At 37.1% G+C, this 19063-nt stretch overlaps 1 protein-coding gene and 1 non-coding gene across 8 annotated transcripts in view; both read left to right on the top strand.

Moving 5' to 3' along the window:
• The window catches only part of NFIB (nuclear factor I B), a 264606-nt gene that overhangs the window by 39100 nt on the left and 206443 nt on the right, over positions 1–19063 (top strand). The window lies entirely within an intron of this gene.
• On the top strand, positions 2329–2400 carry TRNAH-GUG. The gene has a single exon. It is a non-coding gene; the product is annotated as a tRNA-His (tRNA).

Consider the following 19063-nt stretch of genomic DNA (forward strand, 5'->3'; position numbering starts at 1 on the left):
GCTGGGGGCACTCAACTGGAACATGAGTTAGAAGTCTGGAGCCTAGTCCTATTAAACATTTGCCTGTGTTAAAAGTAAATGACAGCAGAGTTTCATCTTCCATTAATTAAAAATCTGACAAGTAAAGACTTTTACTTGGAAATGAGAGAGATTTATATGCTATTTGTATATATTTCAAATTCTCCTTCTTCCAGACCTGCCCAAGTACTTGTTGGCTGTTGGGGGGAGTCTGAGTGTCTTCAGATTACTTGTTTTTGCTTTTGACCAGAGAGCCAATCATGAAAAAAGGAAATGTTCTATCCAAAACTGACAAGTTAACTGAAAAAGTAGTTGTTTTGAAAGATTATGTTTTCAGTTACATTAGTAATAATTTCACAGCTGTCTTCTAAACCTCAGGTAAAAAGGCTGAACACAGGGGCAGAGAATTGCACGACTACGCAAATACTTCACAGAGCATGCTCATGTGCACTAACATTCTTTTAGGGAAAAAAGAAATTATAAAAAATAATAATGAATGCCAAAAAAAAGTGAGACATGTAGAGATTAAATTAAAATAGTACCAATGTAGAACAGATCATGAAATTATAATTTGTTACCTAGTGGTTACAGCTTGTTTTCTCATCTCAAAAATTTGTGTACTTATCTTAAATTTTATGAATGCAATTTTTGTGTCATAGTCTCATGTATAGATTGATCTGAAATAAAAAAAAATTGTACATCAAATGACTCCAGCTTTACAAAAAATACATTAGGTGACATTGTAAATTTCACTGCTGCAAAACTGAAGCCCTTCTATGACTGTGATGGGAGGTAACACTATAGTGGATCAATATATGTTCCAGAGTTTGCAAAAAGCCTGTCTCATCACAGCTACGGGTATTTAAACCACATTTAAAATCTCCATAATCTATTGATTATCATTTTATAAAGCACCTCAAGGAGTCCTGCTGTAATTTTAACTTAATGCCCTTGCTTTGAAGGGGGATGCCATGGACAAAAACCTATATCTATAATGTTTACTTGACTTCTGTCTTTAGGAGAAATCTGTATGTTCTGAGGCACTCACCCAAAACCTAAAAGTTGTTTATTACTTCAAGACAAGTAACCAGTAATAACAACATCTGAAATTAGAAAACCTAAAGTTATTTAAAGCCATACATATGGAAATGCAATAAATATTCTGATAGCTCTGCCTTCACAGGCCTATAACAACAAGAAACTTCAGAGAAGATACTACTGAATACCTTTTTTTTCTAGTGATGTTGAGCAATGCCATTTTCCTGCTTTGTGGAAGGGTATGCTGACTCCTGAGTGAAAAATGCTATTGTGGTCCCATTATGCCATTGAGGAAGGCCGTAGGGTGAAGTACAGCAGTCCAAACCACCAAGAGAGCACCCTTTTATTCCAAGTGCCCCAACCAACCACCAGAAAGAAATACTTTCTCCTCTCCTGCAGCTCCAGGGGCAAGGTGGGCCTCCATATGAGTGCAAGAGGTATCAGAGATCAGAGTTTTACCCTGAGATGGAGGCAGTGAGAGTGTCTGCTCCTCAGGCAGAGCTGAGCAGAGCAGAGCAGAGCAGAGTCCATTTAGTAAATTGGCATTTTAAACTCCCAGCCTCATGCTTCTTTTGCACAGTCTACTTATGAATTATCCCACAGTGCAGACGTTCATCCAGAGTAAATCCGCATCTCAGCATGCTGAAGTCTTGCTAAAGACATGTTAATGGTCTTGCATATTACAGTCTAGTAAGTTTTTTGGTATGTCTTTCTCTTTCAGACATTCAGTGGGACATGTACCACTGCAGTGGTGGTGCTTCTGTGCTCTCCAAGGCAATTAAACAACGACATTTTGTATTAAAACAATGAATATAAATGGAGAGGGTAAACATGAAAAAACAGCCTGTGTTTTCTGAATAGGACTTGAGTGCCCTGGAGTTTGCCCATTTTTCTTTTTCCTCATTATAATCTTTCTGTATATTGTGTAGCTTGATTTCTGGCGCTGCTTTCCTTTGAAAGAAATAATAATTGTTTTACTGTTCTGCCTGATAAAATATGAAAAAAAAATCTCTGAAAAGATTTTTAAGGGACGGGGAAAGTATACTATAACAATCCGAAACCCTTTTTTTAGGCAATTCTGATAAACATGGATGATTACGAGTAAGGTAAAATATGTCTGGAAGCAATTTCGAGATGATAATTAATTGCAAGAGTGTTTAGACCAAGCTGCTGCTAACACTCATTGTAAACTGCAGGTGGCACCATTTATACAACATTTTAAAGAGCACCAGGGAAAAAAAATTCTCCTTTATTTGAGCTTTCTGATGGCTTGCCGTGATCGTATAGTGGTTAGTACTCTGCGTTGTGGCCGCAGCAACCTCGGTTCAAATCCGAGTCACGGCAGGGGATTCTATCTCTTTTGAAGAGTACAGATTGCATACCAAAAGTAATCTATTAGTAATGTCTAAGACTAAGACGAGAAAGCAAATAGAAGCTCTGTAACTTTTACAAGAATGTTTTTCTAAAAAAGTACTTAGCATAAGTAAGTATTAATTCAGAAATCCTGGTGCCAAGGGGGATTTTTTTAAAAATTAAATTCTTATGAATAGTGTGAAAAATGCAGTCTCATAGTGGCCATGGAATTTTTACTCCTTACAGATGCTTTATGTCTAGACTGAGCCATGAAGCCTCTTCAGTTTTGATCTTTCCTGGTTTCTCATGCTAATAAGACAATCAGCCTGAATTGTTTGGAAATATGACAATGCTGCTTACCTAGGCCCAGACTGCTGCCAGCAGAAGGTCTTTGCTGGTGACAGACAAGAGGAACCATCACTTGTCTGTTGATTCTCTTTGTTTTTGTAGTAGGAAGACTGTGCAATTTCACTGTCCTGTTTCAATGAATAATATGAGTACAGATTCTCAGTATGAAGACTCCTAAAATTACCATTTTGATTTAGTAAATTGGTTATGGTACCTAACAGCTGTTTGTGCAATAAACAAACAAACAAAATTACATAATTGGTAATAACTACATTAATAAAGCATCATTATTATGAGTTGATAAAGAATTTGTAAGCTACAGAATAGTTTCTGGGAGTTGGTGCTTTAATTTGATATGGAGTCAATTCAAGAGCAAACACTGCTTTTCTCTCACTGCTTCATCAGCCCCTTTACAATGGATAACATCTCCGAAAAGCCCAGATAGATTCAAGCTTCCTGCAGGAGGTCAACTGCTTCAGAGTGTGAATGACAGGTGCCTTTCTCTCACCCCAAGGGAGCAGGAAAATTCTTTACATACTTCTGAGTGAGGAAGGGAAACAAATATTTTTTAGCACTGGAGTCAGGAAATCAAAGCCCTACATGAAAGCCCTACATGCCTGGAAACCTGGGAGGGTGCATCACCTTTAGAGGCTGTGGGCTTAGATATCCTAGTTTTGGTGTAGTAGGCTAATGACCTAACCTGGCATGTTAGGACCTTCCTCAGGTTCGAGAGCTCTTTCTGTTGTATTTTTCAAAATATCTTTGAGTATTCCTCTGATTTGCCTTAGATTTCCTGTCTAAATATCATCAGCCTTTTAGGAGCATGTCAGAGCAATTAACTTGTGAATTCTTGGTCTAATTGATGAGACAGATGTGACTGATTTCCCAAAAGAAAGCAATTTAGAAATATGCACTAGCGTGAAAGAGACCAGGATGATCTTTCATACTGTATCCCTGCTGTAGTCTTACAGAAATGTCATCTGCTGTGTTAGATTTTATGAAGTCCAGAAATAGCAAATTAACTCATCACAGGTGCACACACTATTTAAAGAATCCTACTGAATTAAGTCCTGAAAAAGGAATTCAAAAATTACCACACCAAATATTTTGCTCTACTTATTCAACATCCTGAGGCTGCTAAAGCACTCAAAGCTCACCCCTGCTTGACCTTAGTCTACCTGGAACTGACTTCTCCATGTCCAGTGTTCATCTCTGTCTAAATATTACCTTATTGTAATTATTGATGATTTTGAAGAATTTCATTAGGATAGTAGACAAATTCCAAGTGCCCTTAAAAAAAATATTCTTTTTTTATGATGGCTTTCTGGAAAACAGTAGTTACTCAGTTTGATTTATTTTATTTGTGATACCAATATTTGTTTTGCTAGCTCAATGGTCACCCTATAAACTGAGACCAAGGGTAGTTTAGGCAGATAATCAGACCTTTCTTACCACCTCCCCCTGAAGTTATTTATTCTCCTCACAGGAAAATGAAAATTAAAAGCCAGCTTCATTATGGAATATAAACAAGAAAGTGCAGATGGCTCCCAGCGCTCTACTTACTGAGAAAATATTTATCAATTTTCCTTTCTCATTAGGGAAAAATAAAACAAAGACTTCAGTGAAAAAGAGTTTCCAAGGATAACAGGACTTCAGACTAGGAAACACAAAGAGGTAATCCTGGAACTGAGTTTGAACGGTGAATTGCACAAAGATTTGCCTATATGTTGCTCGAATATGCAGGTCATCATGTCTAGCAGACAAGTCCACATAACACTTTCCCAGCTGGAAACCATAGTATAAATAGTAGTAGTAGTAGTAGTAGTAGTAATAATAATAATAATAATAATAATAATAATAATAATAATAATAATAATAAATCAAAATATTAAAATACATAAATCTATTTCTGAAGCTCTGTTTTTTTTATTGTCTAAGAACAATTTGAGGGCCATAGAAAAGGGTTCACTTTGGCAGCCTTCTCTACCTTTAGGCAGCAAACTGAAAGCAAGCATGAAAAGAAGAGTAGTTTCAAAACAAGGCATGAGAAGAGAGTACATGCCTTCCTTTGTAGTTTTCCCATGTCATTTTGCATTTGTTATTGTTCTCATGCATGGCTCATTCCACATAGAACATAAAATCTTTATGACATGGAGGTGTCTATCTCCATATCCCCAGCACAACTACTTTGCTTCTTGGCACTGAAACAAAAAGCATATATATATATATATATATATATATATATATATATATATATATATATATATATATATATATATATATCTTGGGGAAAGATTTCTTTCTTGTTATTGTATCTTAACATTAGCTGTTGATTAGGGCCAAAACTGCTAGAGTTTTTAAGTTACATAGAAAGACAGCTAGTTTTTGAAAATGCAGCACTGAGCAGAAAGTCTTGAAAAGCTTTTGAAACATTAATAGACGCTAGTGAAGGTTTCTGTTATTCTTCATTTTTCAGGAGTGCAGCAAAGTTGGTTGTATCCTATCTGATATCCATATCGGGTGTTGAGCAGGATAGCAGTCAGTGGCTGTTTTAAATCAGCAGTCATCAAATCAAATTAATTCTGTTTTTTTTCATTCTCTTTACAGGAGTGTAGTTCATATTAAAACTTTTATAGATCCCTTCTGAAATCCTTTCAAAAGGCTGTGGTCAAGTAGACTCTTTGAAAGGAAATATGTGGTAAAAAGAACTTCTGCAAGCTTAAATACCTGGTTGTGCTTTAGCAAAGAATGCCAGGAATTCACTTCAGAGGTGGGATGATTTTACATCTGGAAATTCAGCTCTGAGTTTACAGGCTATTATTGCAGAATGGGTAGTAATTGGGAAAGATTTGGCAGACAGAGAAATTCCTGAGCCTGATGTGTAAACAGAACTACATAAACAATATCTGATGTTGCAGTTCTGTTCTCATAATCTGTCTTTGGTGTTTCTTGAAAGAAAACATGTCCTGGTCAAGACTACGTCTTATTCATAATGCTTCGGCAGTTGCAGCCCTGGAGAGAGCTGCACCAGAACATATGTGGAGACTATTGTTCAGTTTGTGAGGCTTTTGACTTGTACCGCTTTTGGTTAAGCTTTTACTCAGGTTTGAGTCCTACAAAGTTTTGCACTACAATGCAAATTAGAGGCCCTGAGTAGGGCCTGGTTTTATTTCTTCATCAAAAGTTCAGCACAAATACAAACCCACCAAATGTCTCCAAAACTATCTAAGTAATGGTTTATATTTCACTTTTTAAAAATGTATTTATCTATGTGTTTTCATCTTAAAATTCCAAGTTATCATCCTTCTTTATTCTAAAATCATTATAGGTGTGACCTTTTGATTTAAAATCTCACAGAAACAAAATCAGCTCTTTCATTCATTTTCAAAAACATCTGATAAATAACTCTTTTACAAAGCTTCATGAAATTAATTCTCGTGTGTAATGTTTTACAACTTTTTCCTCCATTCTTCTATACAGAAATGCTGTTTATGTTTTCTCTGCACCAAATAGAACTCAGGAGACGACACTTTGTGATAATCCTTCCAAAAGAATTCATTCTTCTCCACAAAAAAGCCTCAATCCAAAGGGATCTCAAAACATAGTGCTTTACAAGTCTTTAAGAGAGTATAGCTTTGATATTTTGTGATAACTGTGATAATTAAAAAGATTCTTTTTTAACATGGTCTGTGGTGTCAACACAATCAGCATCTCTGTGCTGCTGAGCCAGTGCCTGTGTGCCTCTTGCACCTGAGAGCTGTACATGGAGCCAGCCACAGAACTCCCTCAATTTTCCCAGGCTCCTCAAATAATGTGGGTTTTTTTTTTTTTTTTTTTTTCTGTTGTTTCTGTTCTCTAATATGAGCAGCAAACCTCTTATTTTACTCTCTATAATTGTATCTAAACTCCTGAGGAAAATCTGGTATACTAGGATGTGCTTATTCTGGGATCTGCACTACTGCTATTATTCACCATGCAGCTGAAGGGAAAAAAGTGTACTAACCTTTTTATTTGCACAGAGAAGAAAACTTTACCATATAGCTATGGTAAATGTTTTTATACATTTGAATAACAACCATGTGGTATAAATTGGTATTTTACTGCTACACCTGAGAAAGCAGTCTGAATAATTTCGCTAAAGCAACAGTAAGAAAACTAGCATATCATAGAAAATTCTTGCTGGACACATGTTTTGAAGGCTTCATTGCTGGTTTTTTTTTTTTGCATAGGAACTGAGCTTGATTGAAAAATAATTGTATAAGAACTCTAGAAGACCTAATACAAGAAACATGAAGTCTTCCAGAAAGACAAAAGTATAATTTCTAGAAAGAGATTTGTTGTTGATTCAGAAGCTTTGTTTCACCATAAGGTTGTTCTTAATTTTGTTTGCTGATAGATAGGTTTAATGGAATTAAATATTCCCTGCAGGTCTTCAGAGTCATGTGAGCCCTGCTTTAAAAGCAATGCCTTTTCATCATAATAGTCTCAAGATAGGCTTGCTTCCTTAGGTCTGGACAAACAGCTGAAGGAATTTTGCCAAGAGTTATGAATACTCTGTCTGGTTGACTGAATGATGTTTGACCTCAGAAGACATACACTATCTTCAGTAAGGAAAACTTTTGATAATCTGCCTTCAACTGTTAGAAAAATAAATCAATTTGCCATAAATTACTATTTGTTTCTTCCTCCTTTTTTAACCTGTTTCCTCTTTTTACCTGTAGTCAGGCCGTGATTTTTTCATACGGAAGAAATCATTTGGTCAAAATGAGCAGGTTTTTTTTTCAGTCATCAGGATGAGTAGCTGTCTATGGATGAAATTCCAACTGGTTACATAATCTAAGTTTGTTTATAATTTTTGGAGCATATTCTATTAATAACAAATTAGAGCTGTGTTGCTATATGATTCAGTCAGCATGCAAAGTGCCAACTGTAGCGCTTTGAAGCGTCTCTTGACAATTTCTTCCCTTTTGCCTTTCAGCCAGCTTCCCTACTTCACCATTCCCACACTGGAAAACCAGTCCCTAGCACCTCCACCTTAATAGACAGAAACACCCACCAGGCAGTATGGGCAGGAGTCATGAATGTTGCTTTGATAAACAGAGAATCTTATTAGATCACTTTTCTGCCTTGTGGCAGAATCCTCAGTTGCATCATCCTCTCTCCCTGCCCCAAAAAGGACACTGCACTTCCAGCAGTGTCTTGCTTCTCTTTTATCAAATTTATGCCTAGACATGATGTCTTCCATTTGCTGCTATTAACTCATCTCAAAAGTGCATAATTCTTGGAGTAAAGATACTATGAGGGCCTCACAGTAAAGAAATAAATTGCATGTAATTTAATGCCTCCTTTGCCGCTCTTTCTGGAAAAACTCTTCTGGAATTTTCCTTTGTGGTGAGTAATCCCTGGGGGCAGATCATAGAAATAAATTAATGTTTGCTGGGAGAATGCAAGGACATTTGTTTAAAAATTGACAGTGTGAAATCAGAGAAAATATTATCCCAGACAAAATTAGCACAGCAACATCTGTGTGATTTTCTTGAAATCACACAAAACGAGACAAAAAAGCTCACGGTGCAAAGGGTGCCTACCACCTTGTCAGGCAGCAATGAGCCATATGAGCCTTTCCTGTGCAGCTACTGCTTTCTCTGACCAGTTTTTTCTATGCATCAGACACCGCAGTGGTGTCTGCAGAGGGAGGGTTTCCGTGGGGGTCACCTCCCCCGGCGCTGTCTGCAGCACCGAGGCCCCAAACGAGAGGACTCAAACAGTGGCGTTCCCACTGCGCCGTGACTCGCGTTTCAGCCGAGGTTTATGCGGCCACAACGCAGAATAGTAACCACTATGCGATCACGGCCGGCTACAAAGGGCATGTCCGACGCTGCGTTTGCTGTCCCGCTTCGCAGAGCCGCGCAAGCATTGCCATCTAGTGTGGGCTGGCCAGAACACGCCGCCAGAGGCCATCCTCCCCGGGCTGGCCGCTGCTGCTGCAGCACCCGCGGGCATCCCTCGGCTGGAAACGACAGAACACCTGCCAAAGGCAGGCACAAATGTTATGGTCGCAGAAAAATATTCCTGCTCCATTCGGCAACTGCAGTCTGTTGATGAAATCTTCCATTGCCTTCTGTCTGGCCAATAAAAACATACAGTAATTAAAACGTACAGTAATTTTGGTCTGTGAATTTTCTTTCTGTTTTCAGAAAGCAATGGGGGAAACCTGGTGAAAGTACATTTAAAGTTACACAATTATTTTAAAAGCTATTGAAAAGGAAGCATGAAAACATATGTTCCCCTCCTGCTGTAAGCCAGATTTCAACCAAAGTTGCCATAACCATAGCACATAGTACAAGCCACTGAACTGTCACAGCAAGCTTGCACATTGTGACAGATTTTGATACAGGTTTTTCTTCTTGATGAAGAAAAACATCAATTCTAGTAAAATAATAAACTTTGAAATCAGTGAGTCATTAAGAAGGATTTGTGCTCAGGCTTCTGAGATAAGGCTTCAAAACAAGTGTTCTTAGTAAAGTTATTCTAATAATTGTCTTATTAAAGATCTCATACCTGCCATTTAGCCTCACTTTTTAATTCTGTGTCTGACAGTGATAACAAGCAAAGATTGATGATACCAAGTATCTTCCCAATTTTGTTAATTAGTTAAAAAAGTGGAAGGAATTGGTGGATACACCAGATGGTTGTGCTGCCATCCCAAGGACCTCATCAGGATGGAGAAATGGGCTGACAGGGACTCCCAGAAACTCAACAAGTGAAAACGCCAAACCTGGTACCCAGGGACAAACAACCCCATGCACCTGCACATGCTGGGGGCTAACCAACAGAGAGTGCTCCCTGTCACGGAAAGCAGCGTGACACAAATTGGCCTAGGAATCTGATGGACACCAAGCTGACCATAAGCCAGCAGTGTGCCCTTGTGACAAAGAACACCAAAAGCCACCCTGGCTGCATCAGGCCTAACATTACAGCAGGTCAAGAGAGGTGGCCCTTTCTCTGTCCTCAGCACTGGTGAGACACATCTGGGTGGTGTGTCCAGTGCTGGGCTCTTGAGTAAAAGAGAGACATGAACATACTGGGGCAAGTCCACTGAAGAATCACTAAGATGATGAAGGGCTTGCAGCTTAAACAGTGGAGCTGGGGTTTTTTACATTCAAGAAGAGCAGGCTTGGGGGAGGAATTTATCACTGTGTATCCCTATCTGATGGGAGGGTAAAGATGTTGGAGCCAGGCAGTGATATGCCTGTAGCTGTATGTAAGGAGCCAGTCAGAGTGTATGCAGTGATAGGACAGAAGGTGATGGGCAGAAATTGAAATAAAGGAAATTATTTTTAAATATAAGAAAAACTTATTACTGTGAGGGTACCTGAACACCAATTGCCCAGTGAGGTTCTGGAGTTTCCCTCCTTGAGATATTCAAACCTGCCTCAATATGATCTTGGGCCATACCCAAGCTTTTACTGACCCTGCTCAAGTCGCCATGGTACTAGAGATTTCCTGAGGGGCCAGCCAGCCTCAGTGATTCTGATTCTCAGGAAATGGAAAAAAAAAAAACCAAAAAAACAACAAACCAAAAATAAGAGCAACTCAAACCTCTTAACCAAAAATAAAATGGCAGTGCTTGAAAAAAGATTTTTCTAACATTTCTGTAATGTATATATGTACTTAGCAGCACAAGCAACTGAGCTGAGGGAGCCCATGAGTGCCAAGAAATGTGATACTGAAAGCTCGACAATCTTCCCTATCAAAATCCACAAAGTCTGTGTGAGCCAAAGAAGTAAGCAATGGCTGGAGATTTAGTATCTTAGTTGGTACAAAACCTTCTTCTATGTTTTCAGAATTGACAAAGGCTTTAAAACATGCATCTTGCCCAGCACATGTGTGTGCTATATTTTTTCCTAGGAGTTAGAGGTACCCAGTGATGGATATAAATGTTTAAAGGTATAGATTAGCAAGATTTCCTGGATTTTTTCAGCTTGTTATTTTTCCAAAGTGGATGAATATACATTACATTGTTTCAGGCAAATTGCATGTGGTTATTAAAAAAGAAGTTGGCTATCTAGCAGCCACAAATAAATAAAAATATGTCAGTTTACCACTGTATTCAGACCACATTATTTTTTTATTATTTATTTTTTAAAATATTTTCAAGCAATGTTCTATGTGCACATACAATGTACACCACATATCTGGTTGTATGTGCTGGAATAATAATAGGAATATTCACAATTGTGCTGCAAATTAATTTCATTTATCAGATTTTATTCTGTCCCAGTATTTGCAGTTCTGGATTTGATCCAAAAGTCTAAATTATTTCATCAATGGGGCACAAGGCCACATTTTTGCACCTAAACATGTATGCATAGCTTTAATTGCAATTCTTATTAAGACTCTGAGTTAAATGAGACTTTAACATCTGTAATACTTGTGTGTGGTCTAATGTAGATAAAATTCCTATCCACTTCATATTTACTTTAAGCCCAGTAATCTCTCTCTGTTGCTTCCATCCTCCATACTCCTCTTTTGTTGAAAATAAACCATATTATTGTCAGAAAACCCAATGCAAATCTATTAATTTTGTGGTATTGTGTGTCATTCAAGAACAGGAGTGATTTTTATAACATTTTAAACTAAAAAGCTAAAAACGAAAATTATTCCTTGTAGCATTAGTAGGTATGAATTGAAGCTTCTGCCTTTGACTCATCTTGTGCATTTATGACTGTTAAACATGACTAGTTGCTGCTGGCATCAAGAGGAAAACATGTCACATTAAACTGTGTCAGCATGTCTGAATACAAAGCACGTGGCTCTGGGGATTCCTTGGTTTGATAGCATGTTTCTTTAGTTGATTGTCTTTGCTGAAATTTAGATAAGACCTTGATTCATTTGGAAATTTAGAATCTTGGGCTAATGGTGCTGAACACCAGCTTGAAATAATCCTGGTGCATTGTGTTGCCAGTGTTTCCGTTTAAAAATGATCCAAGAACCAGTGGTTGGGCCTAACTTCATAGCAGAAGCAGAAGAAACTTAGCTGTGCTCATAGGGGTGCAAGGTTGCTTTACATTAGGGCAGGCAACAACAACATTACTGAAGAGGGTTCTAGAATAATGCAAAACTCAGAGGCAAGTAGAGTTGAACTGAAGTCACGTAATCTTTTTTGTGTTCAGTGTGTTGCTACTAGGGGATAGCAAGACTGCTCGGGTGCATAAGCACTCCAACTCACAGTGGTAAGGCAGACCTCTTCCCCAAAGCATCAGCAGAGTCATTTGTAGTACAGTTTTCAATATTGCAGGAAATGTTACTGCTGCAGTTCAGATCCTGCTGTTGCTGCTAGTAAAATCCCCTCACCCTCTAATCCGTTTTCACCTTACCTTACTGCCTGTCTCTCTTTGTGTATTATAACTTAAATTTTCACTGGATTGAACTTCTGTTCCGTTTGCATATTATCAATGTAAAGTAGCCCATGGATACATGGTATGGGTTATTGCACACTTAAATAGTAACATAACTTCCAGAAAATATGGGCCCAGAGCAAGAGGCTTCTTCCTGGGCTATGCTAAGGATGCAGAAGAGTTAACTCAGCTGCTAAGGCCAGTCCATTTTCCTGAGAAAAATAAATAAACTTCCCCAAGGGGTGTGCATCCCAAAGTAAATTCTTTGATAAACTAAATTTCTTTGCAATCATCCCAATAACAAGGCAGCACTAAATTAGTCTGAAGAGTTATTTGTTAAACTAAAAGCTTGTAACACAGTATTATCTCTGCAACTATTCAAAATGTAGTAATTGATCCTCTTATTATACTTAATTTTTAGTTGTCTGAGTTGTTATGTGCAGAAGATTATATGAGAATTCAATGCAGGCTGTAGAATACTTAGAGTATGCATTCAATGTAATATTAGACAGAAAAAAATATTTGGGTTTGATGTGTGTCAGTGTCTTTTCCAATAAAATGTTTTTAAAAATCCTTTATCATAACCTGAGTTTGATGATAAACCTCTCACAGTTTAAAATCACTTTTTAAATTAATTTCTCATCTTAAGTTAGTACTGGCTTAATGTAAAAGATAGTGAATGTTTTTTTACTGAGATATGAATTTTACAGTGTCTAAACAATACACTGGATAATAAACCTACCTTTTAGTAAACCTGTCTGGCAAATTAGACTATGTGATCCTGAGGAAATCTGTAATACATCCTATAACTCTGTTGAGTTGGAGCTCTGGTGCAGAAACATGACTAATGCTGAAAAGAAGCCAGAGGAGAATAAGGATAGATACTGAAATTTAAAACCAGTCACATCCAGCTGTTTCAGTTTATCTGGCACACATATGCCAAAACCTGTCCTAATTCATGACCAGTACTTTTTTATTTTATTTTTTTTTATTTTTGAAGGTTGTTCCAGCTCTAAAGCAATTCAGAGGTGATATATCCCTCTGTGATGAGCATGTCAGACTGGAACAGACTGTTGTTAGGAGACCTCTCGTTTGAAATCCTATGTTTTGTACTCCAAATTGATATAGACACATAGATAGCAGCAGTTAAGGCCAGCATTTTAAACAAGCATTAAAGACCCACTTGCAAAATTCTGACTATTGGCTGTTAGAGTGTGGAGGAGCCAAGTAGATTTCTTGTCTGTTCAGACAATACTGTACTGAATCTAGAAGAAACTTTTTCATGAGAGCACGTCTCCTATGAGGAAAAGCTGAGAGAGTTTGGTTTCTTCAGCCAGGAAGAAAAAAGGCTTCATAGTGACCTAATTGTGGTGATCTGGTACCTGAAAGGAGCCTACAAGAAAGATGGACAGAGACTACTTACAAAAGCACATAGGCACTGGAACAGGCTGCCCAGTGAAATTAGGGATGCCCCATTCAAATGTGGAAGGCCAGGTTGGATAGCTCTTGGAGCAACCTGGTCTAGTGGAAGACCCATGGCAGGGGGGTTGGAACTAGAGGACAGACTACTTTATGATTCTATGATAACTATGGCAGTAGTGTGAGAAATTTTACAGAAGCCACACTTAACTTGATTTACAGCTTGTTCTTGGAAAGGATAACCATGAGGCAAAAACACAAAAGAAATGTTTACAAACTTCTCTTATACAGAGGGCTGGCAGAATTTTCTGACCAGCTGTTTCAAGGGCAATACTCATCAGACCATTTCAATCCTATAACCAAATTGAATCTGATTGTGGATGGTACCTGGGCATCCTTCAAAATAGGAAAAGGATTTCAAAACCAATTTTTAAATTAAGAGTTTGCTTATAAAAGGGAAAATTTTTTGAAAATTAATTAGACTCTCAGAAGCTCAGCTTTCACAAAACAAGGTGCATATGAAATCTAGAACATTTTTTTAATAAGGTTGAGGTTTTCTTCTTGGAAATAAACAGGTTTATCTAACATGTTCCAATATGACGATTTCCATCAGCACACTTATGTAACAAAGCATGAAATGACCTTTATGTTGCAATTCCACAGCCAAACATCTTGTAATTTCACCTGGGTCTAGGCAACATTGTCCCCCTCAGCATTAACAGCAAACATGAATGCTTTCTTTTTATAATGTATGCATCTCAAGTTCAGTGCTTCTTCAGTTCAAAACATTTTGCTGGTTTCCTGAAATCTTCATCCTAATGGCTAGTTGCTTAATTCCTCTAATACGTTAATAGTCATTAGCAGCATTGTACAGTCCTTCTAGCAATATACTGCCATTCCTAGCAAACATTGGAAGTCCATGGATCAGAAGCAATACCAATCTCTGCCATGGAGCCGTGCTCTGCCGTGCTGAAGATATAGATAGATGTCTGATGGCAGCCACATTTGCCTACCATCACCAGCTCATGGCACCTGTGGCTGGAGCAACTGTACAAATTTTGCTGCTACAGCCAAGTTTTAATCTTCAGCTATCAGACTGCACTCATTGCTGTTTCAGGAAACAAAAACAAAACTACTAGTTCCAAAAGAACTGGTAGTTCACACAGAATCTTTCTATCTATCAGCTGCTGCCAGTAGATCCTGATTTCCAGTGTAAAATCATGTCACAACATAAGTAATAAGAGATTAGTAAAAGACAAGATGGTTCATAAGCAGATCAATTATGTGAACTTTTGTGCAAATTGATCAAATCTTTGTACCACTTTTCTTGAAATGGTGCTTCACCTTCTGTACTTTTAGGTGTCTTCTCTGAGCCTTTTTAGGGCTATATTACCACTCCTTACTCGTTAAAAACATTTCTTCCAAAGAAAGGTAACCTTGGTATCACCAGAACATTGCTCAGAACATCCCATATTCAAATCCCTGTACATAAACTAGACAGGACTATTCTAGCTCTTATTTGGCTGCTATTTGTCAAAAAGTCTTCTCTCATCTGTTTCCGATGTTTTCTTCAGACTTAAAAATTAGTAAACAACCTCACAAGCATAATGGATAGTATATTATAAATATATCACGAGTTCATTCTGTATGATGCTGATGACACCATCTAAATCATCAGGCTAGTAAAATAGTCAATGACATAACAGCTGTGTAGCACGGTGTCCATGAGAACTCAAATTCATTTCCCTGTAGATATCCTGTTAGCAACTGTCAGATGTTGCCCACAAACATGCTAGCACTTTTCCTGCTTCTGTGAGACTTTTAGGATTGAAATGAAAAGCTACTGTAATTTTTGTTTTCTTTTATTTAATGTACCATTTTATCTTTCTAGAGATAGCTTTTGTTAATTCAGTTGGGACTCTTATATATTGCGTGCAGCGTAGTGAAAGCTGCTTAAGTAACCAACTCAACAACCTGTACTATAAAACCTCCATAAATACATTTTCTATTTTTGGTAACAAAACAGAAGAATTTAAAAATTATTAGGTTAGTTAGCATTAAAACAAGGGTGTTCAGATTATTATGGTCAGATTTTGTAGTGCAAATTATTTCTTCAACATGCTATTTGGAGTAAGGAAAGTCTGCTCAGGGTATGACAGAATGAGAGCCACTTCTAACAGAGGCCTTTGAAACTCTGGTGGTAGCAGAATTTTGTAGTGTTTTTGGTCCTAATGTTAGAAAGACATTACATTTCATGATGTAGTCTTTTATCTGCTGAATGCAAACAGTTGAATAAGCCATAAAATTTCTACAAAACCCCACACATATATTGTTAAAAAAAAATCCTCAGTTGTCTTATTTAAAATTCTACATGCAACCAAAAGTGGTTAAGACCTCATATTCATGATGTTTTGTTATGCTTCAAAGCTTCAGAGTATAAAAATTATGTGGTTTATATTTGTCTGGTAATTAAGATTTAGCTAGCAAGAGCTCATAAGGAACAGGCACAATAATGTCAAGCTTCTGACTTCCTTCAGAAATCTAATTCACGATCCCTTGCTCTGCGTTTGAATAGTTTGAGAGATGTTTGAACATTTTTAGAGAATAGCTATTTTTCGAAAAACTCAAACAGTCAATTTATATCTGTGAAATAACAAAAATGGTAAAATATTACCAGGTTAAAAATTAGTCTAGGAGCTTGATTATAAACTGAACCTCATAAATGAATTAAAAACTATTAAAATCTGGCTGGTGTTATTAATGTGATTCTAAAAAGAGAGCATTGTTATTTCACAGTGATTTAACCCATTGTGTCCACATTTTGAATATTTGGAAAATTCTGATTTTTATTGATCTGATTTGTTTCATTGAAACTTTGCTTTTAATACATTAAAAAAAAAAAAAAAACAAAACCAAACAAAATAGTTGTATGTGGTGCCAAAAGGAAAGTGACACCACATTTTCTCTGTAAACAGTAGTGCTGTTTGCCACATAATTCTCACCATCTTTCCCATTTTGATGTACATCAGAATCATCTTAAACATGTGATGAGGAAAAAGATTTTATGATGTCTGGGGCTGTAAAGTGATTGCAATTTCACGTCTTGTTCTTTTTGTAATTGAACTGGGTTTCCTGCTGCCATCTCTCCTCTGTTAATCACCGCTACATTCACCAGAGATTATAACCAGGTCACAAACACAGGCATAACCAGCCTTGTGGTCATCCTCTAAGCAGGCCCTTATCATGGTTTAGGAATGGTACTTCCCCACTCAGTGCCCCATGGAGACTCTCCCAAATCAGGTGCTGGCCATTTCACTCCTCCATTACCCTTCCCATTGTCACTTCGGCAGGATGGAGTTGAGATTTGGAGGTACAAAAGGTGAATATCACGGGTTGAGATGAGAACAATTTACTTTAAACAGCAATGAGATAAGAAAACAAATAGTAACAGCAACAATATTAACAACAGAAATATGGAAAAGAGGATGATCCAAATTCAAAAATGCTCACCATAAACCGAGAGAAAAAGAACAATGGCAGAAAATGCCACAGTATTTTCACCCTTCTTCTCAGAAGACAACGAGTATCTTGCCCCCTCCCCTGGCAATGGTGTAAGGTGGTATGGAATAAACCTCCAGGTCCTGGCCAAAACTAGGACACACCTGTAGATTGACTCTCAAAGGCACTGTGAGAGAATGTAGTTTCTTAATGGTAGCAAATCTCTGTTTCTCAGAAGAGATAGTACATTGCCTATGATATTGAGATATTAATAATATAAATGATATGTCGGTGTCATTTCAAAATCAGATATATTCCTAAGCATAATTAAATAACTCTGTTTAGGAAGCATTAGTAGCAATTACAGCTATAGTATCCTGATATTTATGCAATCAAGCAATTACAAAAAATAATTATATGAGTTGTCTTAAATGGATATAACCTGAAAAGGTTAATGTAGGCCAGAGACAATTAATCACTTCCTCTGTAATAACCAGTACTAAGAAATGTTTATCAAACATGACCTTATCTTCCCTCATTTTGCAGCATGCTATCAGTGTCCTCAGCCTACAGTGTATTCGTTGCTGTTGTATTTTGTGGAGAAAACAAACCAAATAGAGTCCAGATATTTGATTTCTCTTCTCTGTTCTTGCCCAGTCCTCAGCAAGACATCTAACAATAAACCCTTATTTTTCATATGCGTGAAATCCAGACAACATTATTTTTAGTATCTGTAAAATCAAGCTAATAAAGTAAATTATCATGGCGGATAGAAAGATGCTTTTCAAATCTTAGATGAAACAAATGCAAGAAGGTAAACCACAACAGGTGTATAATTTTAACAGCAGCATGTATCATGATCTCCTAAATGGGACTCAAACTCAAATGCCTAACAACATTCTGAGCCATGATAATAGGTTGTAAGTATTTAAAGTCTTCCTATGTATTAACCAGTACAATTTTATAGTTTTACTTAGATGCTCTTGCCCTATACAAATAATAATTTTAAGCAGAAAGAGGTAACTGCCATGCCTCTCATGACATACATTTTTACAATGATTGAAATGACAGACTTGACCCTGATTTTAGACTTCACTTTGACTAAACATGTAACACAATGAAAACATTATTGCACTCAAACACAGATTGTGGGGTTTGTTGGTTGGGTTTTTGTTTTGGTTTGGTTTGGTTTGGTTTGGTTTGGGGTTTTTGTGTTGTATTACTAGATTACACAATTGTGCATGAAAACCATTCCAAATGATTGTTAGCTCTGTTAAGACTTAATAACTTGTTTCATATAATTTTGACTTTTTAAATGTAGTTAGGCAATGTTTTCTTTCCCCAAAATTTAAACAACTTGGTATTTCAATTGAGCAGTTTTTTTTCTGGGTAAAAGAAGCTCCCTCTGCTGGATCTGCAAAGAATGTAAATCTGCCTAGGTCCTGTGGATGAGGGCTGCACAGTGATGGGGGCTTTGCCATTCATTTCAGGAAAGCAAATATTCTTAATCTTCGTGAAAAGTGAGATTATAGACTTAATGGCTTTACACTAAATTAGTGTTAAATATGATATTAGTAAAAAATTCTTTACTGTGAGGATGGTGAGACACAGGAACAGTTTGTCTAGAGTAGTTCTGGGGGGCCCATTCCTGGAACTGTTCAAGGCCAGGTTTGATTGTTTGGGGCAACGTGGTCTAGTGGAAAGTGTCCCTTATCATGGCAGGGGGGTTGGAACTAGATGATCTTTTAGGTCCCTTCATATCCAGACCATTCCATGATTCTATGATCATAAAATCATAATTATTATTGTATAATAGTTATGATTCTGTGATAATAAAATCATAATTATTATAGTATATTTATTAATTATTATCATACAGTTATAAATATTATTAGATGGTTTTAATTATGTGGTTTTAATTATTATATAGTCCTCAGTCTCCAATAGTTGCTTAAAGAAAAAAAAAAGACATGAAAATCAGAACAGTT

The sequence above is a fragment of the Motacilla alba genome, chromosome Z (genome assembly GCF_015832195.1).
Source record: "Motacilla alba alba isolate MOTALB_02 chromosome Z, Motacilla_alba_V1.0_pri, whole genome shotgun sequence".
In the NCBI taxonomy this organism is placed as follows: Eukaryota; Metazoa; Chordata; class Aves; order Passeriformes; family Motacillidae; genus Motacilla; species Motacilla alba.